The sequence below is a fragment of the Crassostrea angulata genome, chromosome 4, assembly GCF_025612915.1.
Source record: "Crassostrea angulata isolate pt1a10 chromosome 4, ASM2561291v2, whole genome shotgun sequence".
NCBI lineage: Eukaryota > Metazoa > Mollusca > Bivalvia > Ostreida > Ostreidae > Magallana > Magallana angulata.
The window spans coordinates 42819899-42844466 of NC_069114.1; the positions used below are offsets into that span (position 1 = coordinate 42819899).

The 24568-nt window shown below is 31.5% G+C and overlaps 1 protein-coding gene and 1 pseudogene across 2 annotated transcripts in view; one reads left to right on the forward strand and one right to left on the reverse strand.

Moving 5' to 3' along the window:
• Positions 1-24568, forward strand: part of LOC128180455 (uncharacterized) — a 137727-nt gene that overhangs the window by 96196 nt on the left and 16963 nt on the right. The window contains exon 2 of one of the 2 annotated variants that reach the window (XR_008243220.1): positions 22906-23095. The exons of the other annotated variant lie outside the window; for it this stretch is intronic. The gene's annotated coding sequence lies outside the window, so the exon portion shown is untranslated. The remainder of the gene's footprint in view (positions 1-22905; positions 23096-24568) is intronic. 2 annotated transcript variants of the gene reach the window in all.
• LOC128180468 (uncharacterized) lies at positions 1496-6364 on the reverse strand (annotated as a pseudogene).

A 24568-nucleotide genomic window follows, 5' to 3' on the forward strand; every position in this document is an offset into this window, starting at 1 on the left:
AATCTCTCATTCCATCTGCTGTTATGCAAAGGCTCCTTTGTACCCAGAACATTTTGTTTTGCCTTTTCAAACCATTGGATAAATACGATTTTGTTTCATCCGTGCATATAATTCTTACCATGAAATGAATGGATGTTTAATACATTTTGAGAGAGAGAGAGAAAGAGAGAGAGATAAAGAGAGAGAGATGATAGTTAAGGAAAGAAAGAGAGCAGAGAATGAAAGAGAAAGAGGGAAGGAGAGAGGGGATAGAAATTGAGATTTAACAAATAATGGATAAAGAGCATGAGACGGAACAGAGGGGGATAATTTTTACATATAAGAAAACTGAAAAGTCTGAAATTCAAAAAAGTATTGAAGCCAAAAGAACTGGCCGCCGTATTGAAACGAACAAGTGTCTTCTTGTACACGATCAAAATTTGTGATAGTGTAGCATATCCTATTTATACCCTCTATAAAGAATGAAAAAAAAAACACTGTCACGATTTATCAATTTAAGCACATAATGTGAAATATAAAACTATACCAATGGTTCCTTAAGTTCTTTAAATTCTTTACATTTGCAACTGTTTTAATTATTTTAAATTAACACATAGGATGTGTAGTAGATTATACCTGTTTAGATACATTTCTTTAACCGCTCACCACCTAAATTGCATTATACATTCAGTTGTTTTTTTTCTTTACTTAAAAAAAATAGCATCGGTCTTCGTCTACAATCTTTGGAGTTAGAGATTTAAATCATTTTAACTAATATTTAATGGTATATAATGTAGTAGCTGATTTCTTGATTCAAGTATTAAAATATTTGGGTTTTTTTTATTTGTATATTAGATTTTAAGTCCTAAAACGTGTACTCCAGTTGATCAGTGATCGATTTGTATTGAGTAAACGGTTTGGGTTACAAAACATAACATATTATTTATTTTAATTGATGTCAAGTACGAATAATCTGTTAGAATGATTTCATATTTTTAAATATTCGACCATTGATATTGTATATCTTCAACAATTTTAACAGAATTTCATTTCATAAAAAAGCGCAGTATTTTAGATTTGCCTTTTCATTGTAAGTAAGATGCACTTAAGTTCCTAAGTTACTGTATTTATTTTATTTTCACAAATCGGGATTTAAATGTCCCACAGAGTCACCCTTGAAAGGACATTTAAATGTTTTCCATTCTTCAGTGGTGTCAACAAAAAACCTGAGATATTTGGTAGGTCGTACGTGACATAGTTTGCCTATCAAGAAATTACAGAGGTGTGCCAAATGGCAATAATTGTTTAAGGGAGTATGGGACTGACACCAAAGTAATTGAAAATTTTTAAAAATTGGTTCAACAAATAGTATTGCATTTTTTCTAACAAAATATAACAATTTTTTGATAGGTTAATATGTTTGTTTCCATGGTAACGGTATCCAAACATACCCTTGTTGGAAATACTTCCATTCATCAAAATACACAACATATAACAGAAATGAAGCAATGCTACATCGTTTATAATAATTTTATTTCATTTTTCTTATATGCTATTTATAATACATTGACAGAACAACAATTTATTAAAAAAAAAATTCTGAAAGCCTCCTCAGTATCATACAATGTGCGACCGAATTTCCTCTGCATGGTTCAAATTTGTTGCTTTTTGTGTTGACAGTCAATGCAAAATGGTCAAAAAATCTGTTTTGATATAATTGGAAGTTTTATTTTTGAACTTAAACGAAATATACAAGTGTTATGCTTTCACTGGAAAAGGAGAAACTCATATGTCAATGACTTAGATAAAAAGATATTGCAATCTGAATTTACTCAGGTCTGTTTTTACAATTTCGCGCCATTTTCACTTGATCACTATTCTAGTGTAGATAAAATAATCAATACCAACTTTTTGTTCAATCAACATTGAGTCAATTAATAATATCTTTACTACAATGCTGGTACTTTATAAAATTCACCAAAAAAGTAAAAAATTATTCATTTAAATTCCAAATTTCCTCTGCTTAACTTGAAATTCCTCTGCTAAAATACAAATTTTTAAACCATTTGCACCTTATAACAATATACCAGGTAGGAACAAAATAATTCTAGTATGTATAAACAAATAAATATTTAATTTATGATTTGCTACATGTATCTTATAATAATTTGTTTCATCTCTGAAACATAAAAAAAGATTGAAATCAGCATTACATCATGTACAAAATGCACAGTACAAATGCCAAATATAATTTTAAGCTATTTTGGCAGAACAACATCCATTACTGTTACAACCATATATTATGCTATGAATTTTTTTTAATACTAATCAAGTTTATACTGGACATTTAACTCCTCACATGTATATGTACAATGTAATAGATCAACAAACTTATACAAATAATGCACCCAAATCAAAAGCCCTTTCAACATTGTTACATGTATTACCAATCTAGCATAACTAATGAAGCTGACAATTACAGCTCCAGAACGAACGCTATCAACAATTTTATTATATATCTAACATATATATTGAAGCAGACAAGAGCACATCGTTGGCTAGCTGCAGGACTGTAGCTCCCGGTCTGAAAAAATTCGGATGGACGACCTGGGAGCTACAGTGCCTCCCATAGTAAAAAACTGCAATTTACGGCGCACAAAAAAATGCGCTAATTGTGGACTGATTAATCTCATTTACGATCACATTCTGTACAAATATTTGATCCAAAAAAATTCCTCGGACATTTTACTACAGATATCGTCACTTCACTTGCCTCTGATATTCTTTTAAACACCACCACAGCCCTGCAAATTAAAGTGGTGAAAGGTTGTTTACATTTAAAAATGGCGACTCTCGATCTCGACGTAAATTAACATACTTCATTTTCCGAGGTCGGTTATCATGTTTAAGAGAAAGTCCGAGGCAAGTAAAGTGACGATATTAGTAGTAAATTGGCTGAAGAATTTAATGGTAGAAATTATTTTTACAGAATTTGTGTAAAAATAAGGTTAATAAGTCCACAATTAGCGCAATTTTTTGTGCGCCGTAAATTGCAGTTTTTTACTATGGGAGGCACTGTAGCTCCCAGGTCGTCCATCCGAATTTTTTCAGACCGGGAGCTACAGTCCTGCAGCTAATCCTTGGCTTATCCATGCAACATCTGCTTTTTATTTGGGCAAAGATGTAGTATAAACATCTTTTGAGATACTGTATGACTTTAAAGTTAAAGTTGTGTGTTATTTTTTCACAATATAGATGGTTCCTTAAGATTTCCTTCACATGATAAGCATCCAATGTTTTACCAATATTTGTGTCAATGTTTGTCCGAAGTTTGGAAATCATTGTGCTATCTTCATCACCAACTTTTGTCTTTATACAAATAGACCCATCATTCACATCCTTGACCATCTCTTCTATCATGTCACTCTCCATGGCCTTCATAGAACTTCCCGTTCCAGTTGATAATGCAATCATGTGGAGGAGGTGTTGATTTGGAATTGAGAGACAAAGTACATGTGCGACAGGATTTCTATCTTGTTGAAAAGTTTTCTATTTTTCCAGAAAATGTCCCGATCACAGATGAATGATCTGAAAGATGGGAAATAGCATCACTTAAATACTTATACATAGAGAAATATCTAAAAACTGTTGTGACATTCAAACACAAGGATTTCTTAGGGTGTACAATTATGGTTCACAAAGACTAGGCCTCGTACAATTCAGGGTTTATTTAACTACATGCAGTTCGATTTACATGGCATTCAAAAATTATATAATTTAGAATTTACTGATATAATAAACAAACTTTTTAAATGAATGAAAGACTTTCAATTGCCACACTCATGCTTAGAGTATTAAAAAGAATAAAATAAAAGACAAAAAATATATTGCACAGTGATAATCTCTAGGACTAAGGATTCAGTCAAAATATATATGGAATAATACATATACTTTTACCTTACTGTATGGGGGCTTTAATTTGTTGATATGAAAGAGTATACCCTTGAAATCCATGAAAATTAAACCAATCACAGTGATACACTGTACCAAACGAAATTACCCAGTAGTTTATGTACTAGTAATTTATCAAATACCTGATAAACCGTCATGACTTCACTCTCTCTATCTATTCTGCCAACCAGCATATTTCTATATATAGCTCTTCTTCAATAGGAGATCAATACAGTCTAAAAATGGCCCCGACCATCGAGCTCTCTTAAATGCGTATCTGCTTACATCCCTAATTCCACCAAACTCCTCCACTGTCTCCAACCACAATCAGACATTTGGACAACTTCTTCATGGTCAACATCTGTAATATTAAGTTACATAATCAGGAATTTTTGCACCATGAGAGAATTTTAAATGGAACACCAGTTGGCTGCAAAGCTGATCAGTAAAAAAAATATATGCATATGTACTTGATATTATAAAGGCATAAACAGACTCTAAGGTTAACTCAGATTTAACAAACATAATAATATTTACTAAGAGAGGAATAGTTTTACTTAATATAAGACAATGACTTCTGAAATCTTTTAAATTAGATGTTCTCCAATCAGATAAATGCAAATATTTCAACATGGAGAAGGGCATGGGGCTGTGAAAAGTAATTTTTGAGGGAGCATTATTTTGAAAGACTGAAAGTCACACAAAAACTCCAGACACTGTAAAAGTGTTTTAACAGAAAAAAAAGACACCATCTGAGGTTGACATTGTACTTGACATCTATTTTACACCTATTTGAAATTTATTTTGCTGTCAATATGTAAATTATGAGTTAATGTGTATACCATAGTGTATATCATTACATAAAGTGTTCAATCTGTCTTTCTATTTTAAAATACATCTCCCGACATCATGGGTTTCCAATAGTCTAACTCAACCCCACACATATTAATGGCTGTCAGTTTACAATTTCTATCAAAACTAAATCATTTTTAACCTCACTCATATATAGCATCAGAAATTACTGATACAAAATCAAAGTCATCATCATTTGCAGTTTCAACTTGTAGCTTATAGTCTGTCCCGAGTTACTGCTTCCATCGCCTTTTGATTATTTATAATAAAAATACACACACCTGTCAGGCTGTGAAAGAAATGCTGTTGAAGTCTATAAAAGGGAAAATATCCAAGATATCTTAATTGATAAATTATCATTTTTCACTCATAAAAGTTCACAGGAACAAAAACAAATTTCTTACAGAGATTTATAATGGGAAATGTTTACATCTTTTCTCCATTCGGAAGTACTCCAGACACCTCGCACAATTATTCAACGTTATCATCCGGGCTTATTTATGGCTGATGCAATGCAAAATCTCAGCAGACTTTTTATTTTGGGATGTGTATTGAAACCCGAAGAGGTACATGTAGAGGGGGCGTTTCAAAACATATAATCTGGACATTTTTTATAATAGTGGATGAACGTAGTTTGAACTCAAAGGTATTTATGATTATCAAAGTATCAAGTGAAAAGTAGTGGAAGCAAAAACTCGGGACAGAGTATAAATATAAATTGAATACCAGATAATTTGACTAATGAATATGCATAGAGACGACAGGAGATTTCGTATGTGTGGTATGACATCATTTTGAACCATACATTTAAAATCGACCACTAGAACCATCTGATTATCTGAAACATGTGACGACATGATACAAATTCTGATATATGTTAGAATTAAGTTTAACTATTAATAATGAGAGACAAAGAATTCCACTGTGGTATCTTACATACCAATGCTTGTGCATTACAACGCCATAGCATTTATATAAGAAAAATTCAATGATGTCCAAACAAATTTTACTTTTACTCTAGTCTCAGTAAGATTCGCCGAAACTGAAAATCTGAAAAAACGTCTATCAAAAACTTTCAGTCTCGACGAACTTAATCCTGCTGAGATTACCAATACTTTTACTCTATCAATGAATGTAAGTCAAACCTGGACAGATCGCTTTTACTGGCGTCGAGTCATATTCCTCCATCTCTGATGAGAATTTTTCAGCTGTAATATCAAAATATGTGATTGGTATGCCCAAGAGAGCGTCCACGTTCGCATTAGACCATCCTTTTTCTGAACTTTAGCAACCTTTCTGTGGCGATTGGTCTTCTCAGCGTTCAAAATCAAATCCACGTTTCCTCCGCATTGCCGAAAACTGAGCCGATATTTATGTCGTAAAAAAATGTTTTGGGTTAAATTAACTCTTATTATCATTTATATTCACGCTTTATTATTTAAAAAAACCTATAAAACCCTTTCCACTATAAATTTTATTGTTTAATACCTTAGAATTGAACAAACAGATTTAACGACCGCGAATTGGTTTACGTCATTTAGAGTTGCGCGGTAGATTCAAAATCGTGAGTCCCATACTTCCTTAATAATATACACAATATATTGTTTGTTTTAGATATTTGCTCATTATTATAACCATCCTAATTTAATGAGATTGCAAAGAATACTGAAATAAACATTAATATAGTGAACAGTCGAAACATGTTTGTACATATATCAAGTAATTAATTCAATTGATATAGTATTGAGTTGAAAAAGACATTAATGGAACAAACCAATGTATTCTTGGTGAACATTAAATTTTCGAGATGAAGTATGAATCTGCTTTTCTATATGTATTTCCCAGTGGTCACGCAACGTTGTTTCAACGTTCAGAAATAGTTGCGATCAAGTCGCAACGTTGATCAACTATCATTCAACGTTGCATCAACGTTGAGTTTTCAACCTTGAAACCCAAATCATAACTCAACGTTGATTTCACGTTGAAGACTAACATATTTTTAATGTTTAAGACATCAACCACTTTTCAACGTTAAAATATTGTTTTAATATATAAATGGCACCACATAAACATATATTTTAAAATTTAAACTTCCTTATCATTTTTTTTAAATTTAGGTTGTTCTTACATTTTGTAAACTTGAATCATTAAAAGGTGCGTTTTTACAAATAATAATGTTAATCTGAATATATTTTTATAATACATTATTTCGAATAAAGTTATATTGTAATTTTCAATTAAAATATCAAGTTTCTTTTAAATGAAATATCAAGTAAATATTTCGCATACAATTTTTAAATAAAAACACTGTTTTTATACAATATATTTGAGATTGAGCTGTGCGTACAGTAAGTGGCTAACTGCATTTTAACTAGGTCAGTGATAAGCGGATGCGCGAACCTATCACTACTGCAAGCACTGCTGATCTTTGAAGATTAGCAATTTACAAGGCTGCTTACTATATTTGAATCTACTGTGTTTTTTCACCTATATTTCTTAAGTAAACCTATATGATTCAAAGATTTTTAGAAACTGACAAGATTAAAATCTACAGTGTCCAGTTTAACAATCTTGCGAAACCTTCTGTAACCAAAACAGAAACATCACGGCCTGCATATACATGTAAGGATTATGCTGATGTCAGACACAATATACCAAAGTGGGCTATGCTAATATCGCTACATTAATATCATCAAAGAAACCATTTAATCGTTTAAGAATCACATTATTTGCAAATACCTTCCGTGTAAAAAAAAAACAAGCTGCATTGTGCCCACTTTTATACACAACGTTGTATTTGAATAAACATTTCAATGAATTTTTAATTGTAAAGGAATCATTCTAATATCTCAGTTATTTATATACGCAAGTGCATGCTCTTTGTATGAACAGCTTCTAAAGCGAGGCAAGCTACCGACAAACAAGTTGATAAAACAGGACTTTAAACAGCCTCTTTTGAAGTCATCTTTTTGTTAAGTTCCATGGTCGTTACAACGACCTTGTCATCAAATACAATCTTCCACTGGGTCGAATGCTGACTGACTTTTTTTATTCTAATTGTTAGACCATAATTAATCATGTAATTGTCAATGGACTTTTCCGGTTTTTTTCCCAATTACGACAAAGAGCGGACGGCGGGTGTGACCGGTCAGCCCACTCCTCCTAGGTACTTGATCCTATCTCTATCATTGTAGGTCCGTGTTGCTTTGGTTTGAATTTGGTTTTCGTTTTATGAATTTTAGAGATGGTTGACGATGTGTGATTGTCTTTTTTTCATTGTACCTATGTTCTATTAATGTGATATAACATGCGCTCCTGTCGATTTAAGACAGGAAACTCTAGCTTGCTTAAGCTAAATTTCTATTAACATTTAAGAAAATTCCAAGGGTTTTGTTTTGCATTTATTGCATGGTTTATTTTTAATTTTAACAGATTAATACGCATGGTTTAAACTTGAATCATTGTTAATTTATAATGTTGGTGCTTCGAATATTCCAAAAAGATATCTCACATACATGTAATTGAATACACGGTATCATAAATCATGTTCTTCAAGATATCTTCTTTTCTCTGTATGTTACACAGGAAATAATTTCAATCGTAATTTAGTTTAACGTAGCGTTGTCATATAGTACCATAGTGAGACTTCTTCCTTGACGACTGGTGATATAGTAAGTCATCGCTATGACGGACGAAAGGCTATATAGGGGTCGTCCTCTTAACAGACCATAGTGAAATTTCCACATACGTGTTAGGTTTGAGTTTTATTTAACAATAAGTTTATAAGAAACTGTTAAAAAGACATCCCCCCCCCCCTGTGTTGTTTTTGGTTTTGATGTATATATGTACAAGAAATTGTTTTCAATAGAATATTGAAAATTTTGAAATATAATCATATATATTAGAAAAAATTCATTCATTCATTCATTGAACCGGATATACAAATCAGTGTACGTATATTTAGCCGGAAGAATTGCTGCATAGAGAGATTCCCCGGGAAGGAAAGGGGGGGCTCACTTTATTGTTAGTCTTCTGAGGAAATCTCAATGTACAGCTTCACTTTCTAATTCGACCTCATTGGTTTAAAAGGAACAAACAATTAAATTAGCAGATACAAAGATAGATAGATAGATAGATAGATAGATAGATAGATAGATAGATAGATAGATAGATAGATAGATAGAGCGTTGTTTTATAATGTTATTAAAGCATATTAATTCAAAGAGACATAGTTCTTGCAGACAATGTATTTTTTATCTTTATCAGTTACATTTAATTCCTGCACCAAAAGTTTAACTATAGATTACTGTTGTTTTATGAAACGCCCCAATCTGTTGTACATGAGTGAAGTTCGTGATTGTGTAATTGAGCTTTCCTGACAGCTATTGTACTGAGTATTATACAACCCAGTATTCACTATCGACCTAGTTTGCGCACCTCTAAATACGGGCAGTCGTTATATGTATGTTGTAAAACAATTTCTAAATACTGGAATGTCAAACCGAGTATTATAAAATGAATTTCGAAAGGTAGTTTGTTTTATGTTCACACAATAATGCAGACCCCTTTTGTGAGGATTAGTACATTATTTAGAGTGAAGTTCCTTATGTATGTTTCAATATCAATTTGTTTTGTACATCGCATTGTTTTAATAAGTGCGGTTTTCAGGGAATAATTAATTTGGCAATGTTTTTTCTTGACATATTCGTTTGTCACATTCATATTAGGTATGAACCTGGAATTTTCAAAATGTAAACAAAAACATGACCTTACATTTACATAACAAATATTGATTTAGACTTCTAATGGTCATTATAGATAATTCCTACATTTCATCATATGTTGTTTAAAATTAACGTTTAAAATCTACTTGTTGACTGTGTAATTCATTGTTAACGTAGATTATGTATTTTTGTTGATATAACATCATTCTAGATTAATTTCTTGGTTACAACAAATGCATGGTTTACACGATAGAAGCTTCTGGAATTTAAGCGAAGCCTACCTCATCTAACCTGCACTTTGCTGCGACGAATGCATAAATCTAAAAAAAATCATACGTTTGCGTAGTGTAGTTACTTAATCATTGTACAACCCATCTGTTTGATAGTTTGCTGATATATGAGAGAGAGAGAGAGAGAGAGAGAGAGAGAGAGAGAGAGAGAGAGGGAGAGAGAGCTTGAGACGGAGAGAGATGATAGTTAAGGAAAAAAAGAGAGAAGAGAAGGAAAGAGAAAGAGGGAATTCGAAGGAGAGAAGGATAGTAATAGAGATATAAAAAATAATGGATATAGAGCATGAGACGGAACATAAGGGGTTATTTGTGTACATATAACAAAACTGAAAATAACTGAAGTTAAGTCTGAAATAAAAAAAAATGTCTTGAAGCCAAAAGAACTGACGCCCTATTTTAACGAACTAGTGTCTTCTGGTGCACGATACAAATGTGTGATAGTGTAGCATATCATATGACTTGTATACCCTCTAAAAAGAATGACCCCCAAAAAAACAGTATCACGATTTATCAATTTAAGCACATAATGTGAAATATAAAACTATACCAATGGTTCCTGTAGTTTTTTTAAATTCTGTACATTTGCAACTGTTTTAATTATTTTTAAATTAAAATAAAGGATGTGTAGTAGATTATACCTGTTTAAATACATTTCTTTAACCGCTCACCACCTAAATTGCATTATACATTCAGTTGTTTTTTCTTTACTTAAAAAAATAGCATCGGTTTTCGTCTACAATTCTTCTTTTTGGAGTTAAAGTTTTAAATCATTTTAACTAATATATAAGGGTATATAATGTTGTAGCTGTTTTCTTGATTCAAGTATTAAAAGATTTGTTTATTTATTATTTGTATATTATATTTTAAGTCCTAAAATGTGTACTCCAGTTGATCAGTTGTTAATTTGATCGATCTGTATTTAGTAAATGGTTTGGGTTACAAAACATGATATATTATTTATTTTAATAGATTTCAAGTGCGAATTATTTGTTAGAATGATTTCATATTTCTAAATATTTGACCATTGATATTGTATATCTTCAACAATTTTAACAGAACTTCATTTGATAAAAATGAAGTTCTGTAGTTTAGGTTTGCCTTTTCATTTTAAGTAGGGTGCTCTTAAGTTTCAAAGTTACTGTTTTTATTTTAATTCCACGAATCGGGATTAAAATGCCCCACAAAGTCACCCTTAAAAGGACGTTTAAATGTTTTGCATTCTTCAGTGGTGTAAACAATATCATGAGCTATTTGGTAGATCGTCTGTGACATAGTTAACATATCAAGAAAATACACAGGCGTGACAAATAGCAACATTTTGTTTTCAATATACACAATATTTGGTTTGTTTTAGATATTTGCTCATAATTAAAACCATCCTAATTTAATGAGATTGCAAAGAATACTGAAATAAACATTAATATAGTGAACTGTCGAAAAGTTTCAAATGCAACCTTGTTTCAACGTTGATGTCTTTGCTGCGAGAAAAAGTGGGGGGGGGGGGGGGTGAACCCTCTATGATCCTAATTGCTTAATGGTTAGGTCTAACTTTGCAAAAAAAAGAAGCCCCCCCCCCAGGTTCCGAAGCCTATGCATGCTATTTTCATGACCAAACTCGCAGTTTTTTTACAACAGTTTTTTAAAATAAACTGCGTGAATGCCTTGCACGATATGCGTTACTAAAGCTAAAACTGAAACTATAGTATGTTGTTGTATTTAAACCCGGATTATTTGTTAACGCATATTTAAAGATGCCCCATTTGATAACCGGAGGGAGTTGTTGCTGTTAAATGTAATTTTGTTTGCATTTTATACATATAACAATATATAAATAGTGCTTCGCGTCGGTTGACAATGGTTTTCTCGGGGTATCAATTTTAACTGTTACCCTCCCAACCAGGCACTAATTATTTTATTATACTGAATGTCTTAATTGTAGAGATTTGTTTACTGCTTTTATATTGAAATGACGTGATTTTCACGGCGAACCGTACGCGCATAATTTACGCGCATGTAACAATTTGTTGTGTTACCCGTTGCTAAGTGTGTTGCTAACACTGAGGGTAATAGAACTGCGTCTAAACCAATAAGATTTCAGTATTTAACATGAAAGTATAATAATAATAAAAAATGTATAATTTTTGTCTCTTGGGCTGTTGCAGTAAGAGTGTTTGAGTACAAAATTGTATGTGCTAATATGTCTATGTTTCAATCAGCTATTGCGTATATGTATCAGTAATGCATCATCAATTTTTCAGAATCGTGTATTTATGATAAGTACTATATTTGCATCTACTGAGTGCTTGCTCTTGTATTTCTCAAGAAAACTTATTATGATCCATGGCTTTATAGAAAACTTAAAATCACGAGTTGCATGAAATCATGGTGATGGTTTAAATTCCCATTGCGGGTTATGTATTTTAATAGCAAAGTTGTTATCTTCAAATTACACAAAGAAAGCATTTTATTGTAATCTACAACTACGCTTAGTTTCAAAAAAATATATGTTGTCCACTTTTATACACAACACTGACGTTGAATATATATTTCTTTGAATTTACAATAATTCTTAACAAATCCATCTAATTGTTGTCTATGTTCTACGAGCAATAGTGTTACAAAAACCAATACCGATTTTATAAAGGGATGTCTAGCTTTCTTTACAAGATATTATCTTTTTTTTAATAAAAACGGATATTTCTGGTTTTTTAGTTTTATATAAACCAAATTGAACACACTTGAATATAATTTGAATCTATGTCAATTTATAATAACCAAAGTAACGCAGTTGGTAAAGAACTCGCTTCTCATTGCTGCGAGTGAGACTTACCCGGGAAAGGCTGGCTATATAACATGTCGTCCGTGGAGAAGTCAAGTTGTATAGCCAAACCGTTTCGCCGGGGAAGAGGGTGGCCACTTCGAGTCTTTAGGGAATCTACTGTATAACTTAACTTTCTAATTCCACTACATTGTTTAAGAGGAACAAACAATTATATGAGCATATATACTAATTTGGACATCAGAGGATTACAGATCACGAATTTAAGAACAAAGATTAAAAACGATGTTGATTTTTTTAAATTTTGTGTAGATCCAAGATACAATTTGTTGTAAACATTTTATCAAAACTAACTAGTTCCCGGGGCATAATTTTTGCTTTATTCCGTTGTGCATGAAAGAAGTTCGAGATAGTGTAACTGATCTCTTTTAATAGCTATTGTACACAGTCTTCAAGAATACAGTACAAACTATTGACCTAGCTCGTCACATCTACAGTGCTGACTGTCGTTAAATTGAAATAACATTCTTAACTTTGAAATGTTGATTTTACAACGATAAAAGCAAACATACAGAGGTGGTTTCGTTATGGTTTTATGATTAAGAAGATATATTAAATGCTGATTAATTTATTAATTAGACTGGTGATTCTTATGCATGTTTTAATATTAATTTGTTTCGCACATTTCATTGTTTCATTGAATATGATTTTCAGAGAGTGGCTTAAGGTAGCAATGTTGTTTACCTAAAATATTTTATATATTTATTGAATATTTTTTTATTAAAATAACGAATGCAAGCTGTTAGAAATATTGTCTAAACATTTGACACTAGACAAAATGCGCAGTTCGAAACTCAAGCTGATGTCTCTTTAAAAACGATTTTTTTTTTAGATAAAATGTATTTATAAAAACTATGTGAAATATGCAATTAACTAATAAAACAAGAAGTATGTTATTACCATTAGAGTAAAGTGCATATGATAGATAAGCTATTACATCAGAAAGAAAATACTTACAGTCAGTGGAAACAAATACAAAGACCGTTTCAAGGTTCACACGTGTAATAAAGCTTATCTAAAGCGTCCCAAATATTGTTTATCACTTTTTTTGGAGTTGATGTTAATCATCTCTACTATGCAGTTACTTTGGCAAACCGGAAGTGTGAGAGTGTTTGAACCTAAGCACAAATTATCACAATTGACAAGACATGCTACTTGATAATAATCGATGAATTCGATGTTATTTATTTGGAAACATTGTTTTGTTTGTGAAATATATTTATAAATAAATGAAAATAGTCTTATTTAGATACTGTTTTGTAGTCGTACGCTAAAGTTCAATAAGACTAGTTCGCTGTGATTTCAGAAACACCATTTCTACGACGGTAACGACTGAAATAAAGGGCAATTTAACAATAGAACCAGTACTCGCGTAGACTATAATTTATAATTATTTACTTGTTAAAGAAATGCTTGGATACACATTTCCAGAAATATTTCGATTACTGATACAGAATGAATTGTGCATATGATGGCGTTTATTCTATCATTTAATATTACAACAGCATGATTTGTTTGAGGTGTTCCGTTTAAAGCTCGGAATTCTAGTCGGAAAAGCCTTATAATTCATATAAGAAAAAAATGCGTGTAATTATTCAAATACAGCAAAGAAATTATTGCTATGCCAAGTTGCATATCTTGATTTTAAGATAAATAATTATTAATCAACTTAACAACCCTCAGCATTTCAGTACATTCGAGTGACACAAAACGTAGATATCAAACGGTATGTATGTACGTTCACGGATAAATTAAAATAGCAAATATAAGAACCTCTATATCATATCCTTAAATGCATACATATAGTGTGATATACTATGCACCAAGAATAAAATGCGATAGAATATTTAATAAGGACTAATTACTATACGACAATTTTTTTATGTTTTGAACGTATTCTGATATTGCTTTCAAACACATTTTCTACCACAGAGAATACTTGAAATATAACAAACAAATCAATTTCAGGTTTATTTTTGCATGGTATCAAAATTACAGAATAAAACTTCCCGACCCTGGAATATTATAAAATACAGTAAATACAAGAATGATAACTCTTGATGCAAATTCTGCATGCATGACCTTGTATTGAATTTATGATAACATTTTCCAAAGTTTAAACGCAAATTCCAGTGAACAATGAACTTTCTTATTAGCTTATTATAAATTTGCTCAACTCAAAAAAAGTTTCTGTTTAACACAAACCGAATAAATTTCAAATAACAAATAACTCATGCAAATCAATTGAACTACATGAACAAAATATATTAACAAGTTGTGTATAAAAACTCAAATTCTTTCAACAACTTCATTACAAACGTAGCAATAGTTCTGCCAAATTTAAATATTTTTTTTTCAACAATGAGAAGAAAATATATTCATATAAACAGACATATGATACATACATATAATATCATGTCATACCTCCCATGAGGTGCGAAGGTCATTGAAACTTCTACCAGTTTACATGTAGGTCGTGGAATTTAAGTGTATGTCAAAACTAAATGTGAAAGAAATATGCTTTTGAAATGTATTATATATTTATATTTAATCATTATAAAAATGTAAGATTTATAATTATAATGCACTCACACGCCTAGCTTTTAAACTTAAAAAAAATACAATTTTTTACACATGATGAATTTAATTTGAAGATTATTACTTTTATTATTGACTGCATGTATACAGATACAAACTCGCTTAGGTCATTTAATCTCCTCTCATTCTATCTCAAACATTCCAACAATCATTCAAAGTGAAAAAGAGGTGGAAATACATAGATAGATAAATAAATAATTCAACAAATTGTAAACCCAATTACAATGTAATACACTAGAACTAACCTTCTAGGTGCTGAAAAATACTTTAAACGTGCATAAAATATAGAGCAACTTCAAAATTCGAATATGGCAGTTAAAACCGCATGGCAAGCTTCTTAGCATCTAATTCAGGAGTCAGAATGAACAAATACAATTACCCCTATAAACCAATAACATGACCATATCTAAGTGACCACTCAAATTAGTGCTTTAAATAGAGTCTACAGGTGTACTCCAAAGAGAAGGAACCAATGTAAATAAAAACAAACACAAAATATCAATTTAAATTAATGCAACTAAATAAGTTATTTATCCACCACTGACAAATCATTTCCTGTTATGTAATTAAATAAATCGAAGTCTGAAATAGTAAAATTCCTGAAAAGTAACAAATTTATAAGAACATGTTAATAATAATGAAGAAATCAAAATTCTGAAATTCAAAAAATGACGTCTCGACATTTCTACACTCACTGACTGTACCATACCATTAATCTTATTTTGAAGATAAAATTTACAGGATGGCTCTGCCTGCTTCTTCCTGTAAATTAGAAAATAAATCAGAACTAGTACATTAAGAAGTAATGTAGGGAATTTTGTTTTCCCAATCTTCCTTTTGTATTGCAGATTTTGATAACAGGAAATATCCAGTCTGATAGCGAATGTCTGGTTGATCTCCTTAGAGGAACACTTGTAACAGGTATCTGTACTGTCTCTGTTTGAGATGCTGCTGCTTCAGGAATCTCCTCCTGAGCAATCTCCACTTCTGTATCTCTAGCGCTAGAATCTTGTTTCTCTCCCTTTGTCACCTGAACAATGAAAGTCTCATCAGCGGTAACTGGACTGATGGTTTCCTGCTCTTCATGACTAACAACAATACCCCAAACAGAATCATCTTCCAAGTCACTCTCTCTAGAATCTTCATGCTGAGTATTTTTATGTTCCTCTCAGACTGTTCTAGTCACTGGCTTTGTCCTTGTTTTCCTTGGAGCTGGTGTAGGTGGAGAATCGTTGAGGAAACCAACTGGAGGTAAGAGATTCCTGTGCAAGGTTCGGGTACGACCCTCACCATTTTCCTTCCGAACTGTGAACACTGGAATGTCTTCATTTGGTTGAGCTATGACAGTGTAAGGTTCTTGCTCCCACTTGTCAGCTAGTTTGTGTTTCCCATCAAGACTAACTATCTTCACCAATACACGGTGTCCTACTCTCACAATTCCACCTCTTACCTTCGTATTGTAGGTTTCTCTCTGTTTGGTCCGTGCTTCCTCTGCTGCTGCAGCTGCAAGCACATTTTGTTGCCATGTCTCAGCAATCACAGTTATTGTCTGTCATCCGTCGGTCATAACATTACATCGGACTTCTAATAATATAAAAAGTTGGTTAATAAAATGGAACAATTAATACGATTTTAGTATTAATGGAAAGAACTTTCTAGAACGGAGAGCCTAGAAACGAGTTGACTAATTGTCTTCATGGAGGAAAGTGTAGGGCGACTTAACCATTGGCTTTGACCAGCTACTTTGAATCGGACAACTTTGGATTAAAATATTCATGCAAATGGATAACAATGCATAACCTAGCGTGTTTTAATTTCATGAATTTTCATAATTTTACCACGACAGATTGGTTGTACACCTAAAACATTAATGAAAAGATAATGGTATCCTACGTCTATATATTGTCAACCGCAACTTCTCGGGAAGTTGCGATTGCTATACTCTATGGATAAATGATTTATGCATAAAACGGGAAAGTTTAATTGGCATGATGGCCTCCCCCTTTCCAGGTCTAATTTTTTTTTTTTGCAATAATAATAGAAATTACATTGAAAATTGACTTAAAGTACCAAATTTAGAGAGAGATACACTAAATGCCTATTAACTGGTTAGAAATAAATACATGAAGAATTGAATAGTTTACTTTTTTCAAGTCAAGTGCAACAGACAGGATTGAGGCCACGTGCATGTACATGTGTATATTATCCATTTTAGTTTAGATTTTTTATCCCTGCCCGCTCCTCTAAATATCCAACAATACAGTTTGTTTTAAAGGATTAAGATAAGGAAAAATTTGAACAACGTTATACAAAAATTTAAAAAAAATATAGATCAACATATTATTAAACATTATCTATATCATCTAGTGAATAAATAAACAAATGTTAAAAAAATATTCTATAAAAAACTGTTTGACCCGGAAAGCTGAAACTTGTGTGGAAGCGTCCTCAGATAGTGTAGATTCCGCTTATATAGAGAAAAGGTTTAAAAATCAAAATCCATTTGGCAAAAAAAGCTGAAACTTGTTTGGAAACATTCTCAGGTACAGTAGATTAAAGTTTGATCAAATTATGTTGTTCAAAATATGATCCCCGAAAATAGGATGGGCCATAATGTTGGTGGATGATTTTTTACTCAGGAATATACATAGAAAATCTTGGAAAATCTTCTCAAAAACCAGTTTGTCAAAAAAGCTGAATCCTATGTAGAAGCAACCCCATGTAGTGTAGATTCAAGTTGTTTCAAATCATGATCCCCGGGTGTAGGGTGTGTAGGCTGGGTATGGTAGGGCCAAAATGGAAAAAGGTGAATTTTAACATAAGATTTAAAAGAGAAAAATATCATAAAATCTAATTCTTAAATTCAGTCGGCCAAAAAAGCTGTAACTTGTGGGGGTTCGAATTTTTTGATAGGATTATATATTAGAGAAAAACCTTTAAAAATCATCTCAAAAAGCAATAAGCCCCAAAAGCTGACACTTTTGTGAGATCACATGTTTTGCAGATATAAATTTGATCAAATAACGGTTCCTCGAAGAAAGGTGAGACTACTAGGAAGGGGGGTTAAATACATGTAGAAATAGAGAATTATCGTCTTTTAAATACTACATTCATCTACCCTCTATCTGTAACAACGGCCAAGCGAACAACTCCGTGCTACATACTTTTTTTTTCGCAAACAAATAAAAGCATTGCCCAGGTGTTTACTCGTCCGATACCAGCGTCAGGTGATTATGTTTCTTCAACCGACGGTATGATAAACATTTGTTCGCCCGAACATCGGCTAAAACGTGACCTACGCATTAACGACGACTTTTTTTTTTCAGAATGAAAAAAAAAATATTTTACTGATGAATCCATTGCAGACCTTTTCTCGTAGTGTTATTTTGAAATAAGAAGGTTTATTACATTTTCTTTTAGTTAATGACAAATGAATATTTCTGAAAATTTAAGAAAAATCCCTCTTTTACACCACGATTGAAATTTTCTTAATTATTGTAAAAATACAACAAATGACTAAACTCATTAAAAATGTAAAAACAATTTATGAATATCAGTGTAGCTAAATATATAAAAAGTATTTAGTTTTCAAAAACAATTTTCAATAATACTCGTCAGAATTTTCTTCTACTGTAGAATCATTTAAGTTCGTGGGGGCCAGTTTTGGTGGATTGTTGGTTTTTTGCTTATTCGTAGGGATGTTATTTTGTGGATGCGTCGGTCTTCAGTGTCAGTAAGATAACTTTTTCTTTCATAATTTGTTTTCGTCGGAAATGTAAATTTGTGGGGAAGGGCAACCCACGAATACCACGAAAACTAAGCGACCACGAATTCTAATGATTACAAAGTAAATGTCAATTATTTTGAGATATGGTGTCTCTAACTGTTTTTATTATTTTATCAATATTTTTGCATTGCGTTCGTGTCATACGATATTTATAAAGAATAAGTGAGATAAAACCACAGAAATATGCAAAAATTATATAGACTTTATGATTAGATTTTTTTTTTGATAATTTATTTATTGACAAGAACAAAGTATACAATAACTTCAAGCACAAAAATCTAATTAGCTATCTATAAGGCAGCACATTTTCTTACCTAAAATACTATGGTTATTATTTATGTCATCTAATGTTATATTGCTTATGAAAAATACTTTAATGTATAGATTCCACCGATTATGTTTGAGTGTAGCACACATGTATATACAAATAGCATAGGTTCAAAGCAAGTAAAAAAATGGTGTATAAATAAGGCTAAATTAGCAATGTATAGAGATTTCAATAAATGTACAAGTAATATCTTTCCTAACCCGGTAGACAACATTATCAATCACACAGTCTCCATATGTAGAGATGCATAGGCAGACCCTATGTATCCATGGTATATAACAGTCTACTATATTACAATTGCACATTGTAGTTGTCTATATTTTATTAAGTTATAAAAATCAATGAAAAAAAGAGTTTGCTGTCTTAATTAGGAGGCTCTACCTTGTTTTACAGTCCATACCCCCCCCCCCCCCCTTTTATGACAGCTCTACTGGAAGACGGGTCTCTTCTCAGTAGTTTTAGGATAATAGAATATTTAACATTATGATAATAAGACATATCACATCATCTTTGACAGATTTTCAAAAAACTTGCACTCAGCATTTGCATTTAAAAACGTAAAATTGAGGCATAAAAAACAAGTGGATTTTTTAACATGATTATATATATTACATTCAGTTTCATTCATAGATTCCAATCTACAAAGCATTTTTGTTTGTAAATTCTATAAGCTACATAAGTGATAAGTAAATTTAGAGATTTAGTTTTATCGCTTTTTTCATAGAAGAAACCAACAACAATATGTTTCCATTGTATTTTGAATGACAATAAATTACCTACAGTATTCCATATGTTTTTAACATTTTAACATTCAAAAAGCAAATGTTTTGTATTCTCTATTTGTTTACAGTGTACACATTGATTTGATATATCTTTTTTCCATGTACTCACATATACATTATTACAAAATATATTATTTAAAAGCGTGTAACTGAATTCGGCTACATGTTTATCTTTTATATCTTTAATCTTGCATTCATAAATATTTGTCCACTTTTCTCATCATATATTTCAAATTCTTTAAGCAGTATTGATTGAAAACAAGGCTTACAAAACTTTTTTTCAATGAGATTTTTATAGAAAAAATTACAAGATTTACCAGTCAAGTTGTAATATCCCAGAGGGAAGTTGAAACTCATTACGCTTTGTATGTTTATAAAGTTTACATTGCTGAATGAGTTAAGTCTTCGAATTGATTATGTTATTTGAAAAAGAATTTTGTATTCACATAACCAGTTAGATTTATTAATAATATTTGCATAATGCTCTGATCGTCTGAAGTTACCCTTGTCGTCAAACAAGTCTTTAATGTATAGTATTCCTGATTTAATCCAGTTTTCGAAGAAAACGGAGTTTTCCTTATGTACTAAATTACAATTATTCCATATTGGTTGTTGTAAAATATCATCAGGTGATCTTTTTTTCAAAGTGCAGTTCATGTTTACATTCATTAAAACAACAAAATATTTCTTTGTAGAATAGGGGTACTTTTATGCTATCTAAGGTCTCTGTTTTAGTAGTGGAGCACTTTAAAAGAAACTGTATATCGATATTAAGTTTTTTACACTGGTTACTAAGAATATCAAATAGGATGCCTTTTGAGTTGAGTAATCTTGGAATCCACGCTGCTTTTAATGATTTTAACTTACAATCTATGTCTACTATAGATAATCCACCTTTTGCTATGTCTCCAATTAAAGTATTTCGTTTGATTCTTTCTGTTTTCTCCCAAATGAAGTTAAAAATCAATCTCTGTATTTTTTTTTAATAAAATTGCTATCAGGAAGACAAAGTATTGACGAAGTATATACAAGTTTTGAAATAGCTATAGTCCGAATGATACATGCTTTTCCAAAGATGGTTAATTTTCTTCGTTTCCAGGATTCAAATAGTTTTTCCATGTCATGATAAATTCTCATCCAATTTTTATTATAGCATTCTTCCTTATCATGGCCTACATAAATACCTAAACATTTAATTGCTTTATTTGTTACTCTGATTCCATGAAGTTCTTCAAATTCGTTTTTCATATCTCCTAACAATATGCATTCAGTTTTATTAGTATTAATTTTTGACCCAGCGCATTATGATTAGAATTTAAGTGTTAGTGTTTTAGAACTGCCAAAATGTTTAAGTGGAAAACAAAATTTAAAAATAAAAGTTAGTCCGAAGTTCCGCTGTTTTGCCATAAGCCTATTTTTGTTTTAGCTATTTTCAAAATCTAGCAAAAGTATCGAATGTTATGTCATAATAATTTATTTTATAAATATGTTTTGTGCTAAGGACAATTTTTTACCAATGACGTTGAACTTAATCCTCAATCAAGCCAGATCTAAAAATCATATATCATCAATTTATACACTTTTTACAAAGCAAGTTACATATTAAAACAAAAAAAGATGTGACAGTTTCTTCTTTATTTTGCTTAAAATTATCAAAATCATGGTCGATTTTCATTAAGTCATCGCATAAAAAGTATCACATCGGTAAATGCTTTTACTATACAAAATCTAGAGGGAAAATATTCTTAAAAATAAGTTTGTATTTCTCTTGACAAATATTCGGAGGAAATGTTATTTGTTCCCTATCTCATCAGCCGACACAACAGAATGGCACACGATACGGCATTTTCTCAAACCATCTAGCTCCAAACCGGTCAACCGTCAAAACCATGTGTTTTCCGTTTGTATGTAAACAGACTGCACACCCCACAGATAGCTGATGTATGCGCCTTGAGAGAATTTAGTCCATATGAGAAATGACCCTCATATATCAATATACATAAAATATTCTTTTCAGTGGTACAAATATTTTACAAATCTGGGTAAAGGAAAATGTAAAAAATCAAGAAAAAACAAATTCTAAAGTATGTATGGAACTATAATTGAGGTACCAGTGTGATACCTAAATTCATTTTGATTGGTCGATTACCAGTGTGATACCTAAATTCATTTTGATTTGTCGATTACCAGTGTGATACCTAAGTTTATCTTGATTGGTCGATTACCAGTGTGATACCTTAAATTCATTTTGATTGGTCGATTACCAGTGTGATACCTAAATTTATTTTGATTGGTCGATTACCAGTGTGATACCAAAGTTTATTTCGATTGGTCGATTACCAGTGTGATACCTAAGTTATTTTGATTGGTCGACTACCAGTGTGATACCTAAGTTTATTTCGATTGGTCGATTACCAGTGTGATACCTTGAAAAACGGGCTGCTAACATATGTTATGGGAATCATCCATTTTGAATTAAGTTATTAAACATAATGCAGCATTCATTAAAGACAGGTGGAATGAAAAGCATATTAATTATTTAAATGTATCAAATCTAAAGGTCACTTTTGATTAAATTTATTACATGTACTTCAAACAGGAAAACACAATTTTTGAATAAATACACCTTTAGCACATAAAATATCATGTACAAAAGTAGTATACCGGTTAATCTGTTAATATATGAAGTTAATGCTACATACTTATTATATTGTAAAATATAAGGTAACATTTAATATATAAATAATGAATGTAATGGACATATATTTATTCCAGAAAAAGGTGGATGGCTACAAGTTTCCAGTATACTCAACAGAATTATGCCCCAGAAATCAGACAGAGTGGAACGAGAGGTCGTCTGCCATCAACTGTACCAAAGACAATGGATACTTGTGTTTCCCGAATGAAAAGTTCACCCAGCTGCTGGAGTTCTGTTATAGAACTCGCTTCATATGGATACAGGAAGGTACCCATTATTTTCAACTAAACGATAAAACTGCTAGATTGTTATTGGTGCTGGTCATGTTATGAGTAGTTGTTCGTTACTGTGGAGCTAGTTTGCACGTCTAGTTTAACCCAACGCTTTGTCTACGCAACACAGCTTTACACAGAGAGAGAGAGAGAGAGAGAGAGAGAGAGAGAGAGAGAGAGAGAGAGAGAGAGAGAGACTATAGACAGGTTATTCTAAGAGATAATAAAAGTAAACACCCTTAAATAAGTGGTATTGTGTTTATTTTTATTCTAATGATTTCCAAGACCAAAAACCTTTTTGCACTAGTAAGGACTTTTCATGTAATATTAAACAATGTTTTTCATTTCTATACTACTATATTATAATAATTTTTGGTCTTTGATACTGAGAAATCGGAAGCATACTGTCTTTTGTTTTATATATTTTAAACATTATTGGTACTTGAAGATTACCAATTTGTTTTTATTTATTCTCAGTTAAGCTTTGCTAATTAATAATCAACAAAAATTCCTCAAAAATTCCCGGGAATCACCTTGATTTTTTGGATTTTACAATCTTGCACTTGTGCAATACATTCACGCTAACGGGATCTTTAGTTTATGTTTCCACGATATCACATCTGCGTAAATAAACTCAGAAAATTCAAATGAAAATACAAATACGGGCAAATTTTCATTGGACTTTTGCTATATATTCTGTTCATATATATATTAATGATTTCTTATGAGAGAAAATATAAAATATCAAATACACATTTCAACTAAGTACTTACTTTTGTCTACAAAAAATATTTGATTATGCAATAAAGTTACATTATATTTGTTAGGAGAGTGAAAATAGAATATGTTTATTGTAAAAATGAATAATGTCCTACGGACCCAGTTTTACAAAGAAAATACGTGTACGTTGGTGAAAAGGTGTTGAATTCTTCCATTCTATGGATTAATTTTTTTAGCTGAAAGGTATTTGCAGTCTCAAAAAGGTTTGTTGTGATGAATTTGACTGTTATTTTCAAGGCAACTTCATTAATTTTCTCAAAAATCGTTCCGGAGCGATTCTGCAATTTTCTGCTACATTACGGGTATATGGGAGGTATTCTAACTGTGGTGAGAGCCTTTCCCGAGACACAGTTAGATTATTTAAACTAAGGAAAGTGTAGTGAAATTAATAGCATTATTGTAGGCTTATAGCTTTGTAATGTAATTGTCAATAATAAGGTGTGTAATGAGGTTGATGTATCTATTTCGTAAATGTCCGATATGCAATGTCAACCCGTGCAGGCACGGGTCAAAGTCTAGTAATTTTGTAATTTTAAAGGGTGTGAGGCCGTATTTTTGACGCTTGCATAAGGTTTTTTTTCTTGTTTTGTATTTGTTTGATAACCAATGGAATAGTTTTCCCGATCATTTATACCATGATTGATTTTATGTTATTCACAATCGATAAATGTACAAAAAAATCCCGAAA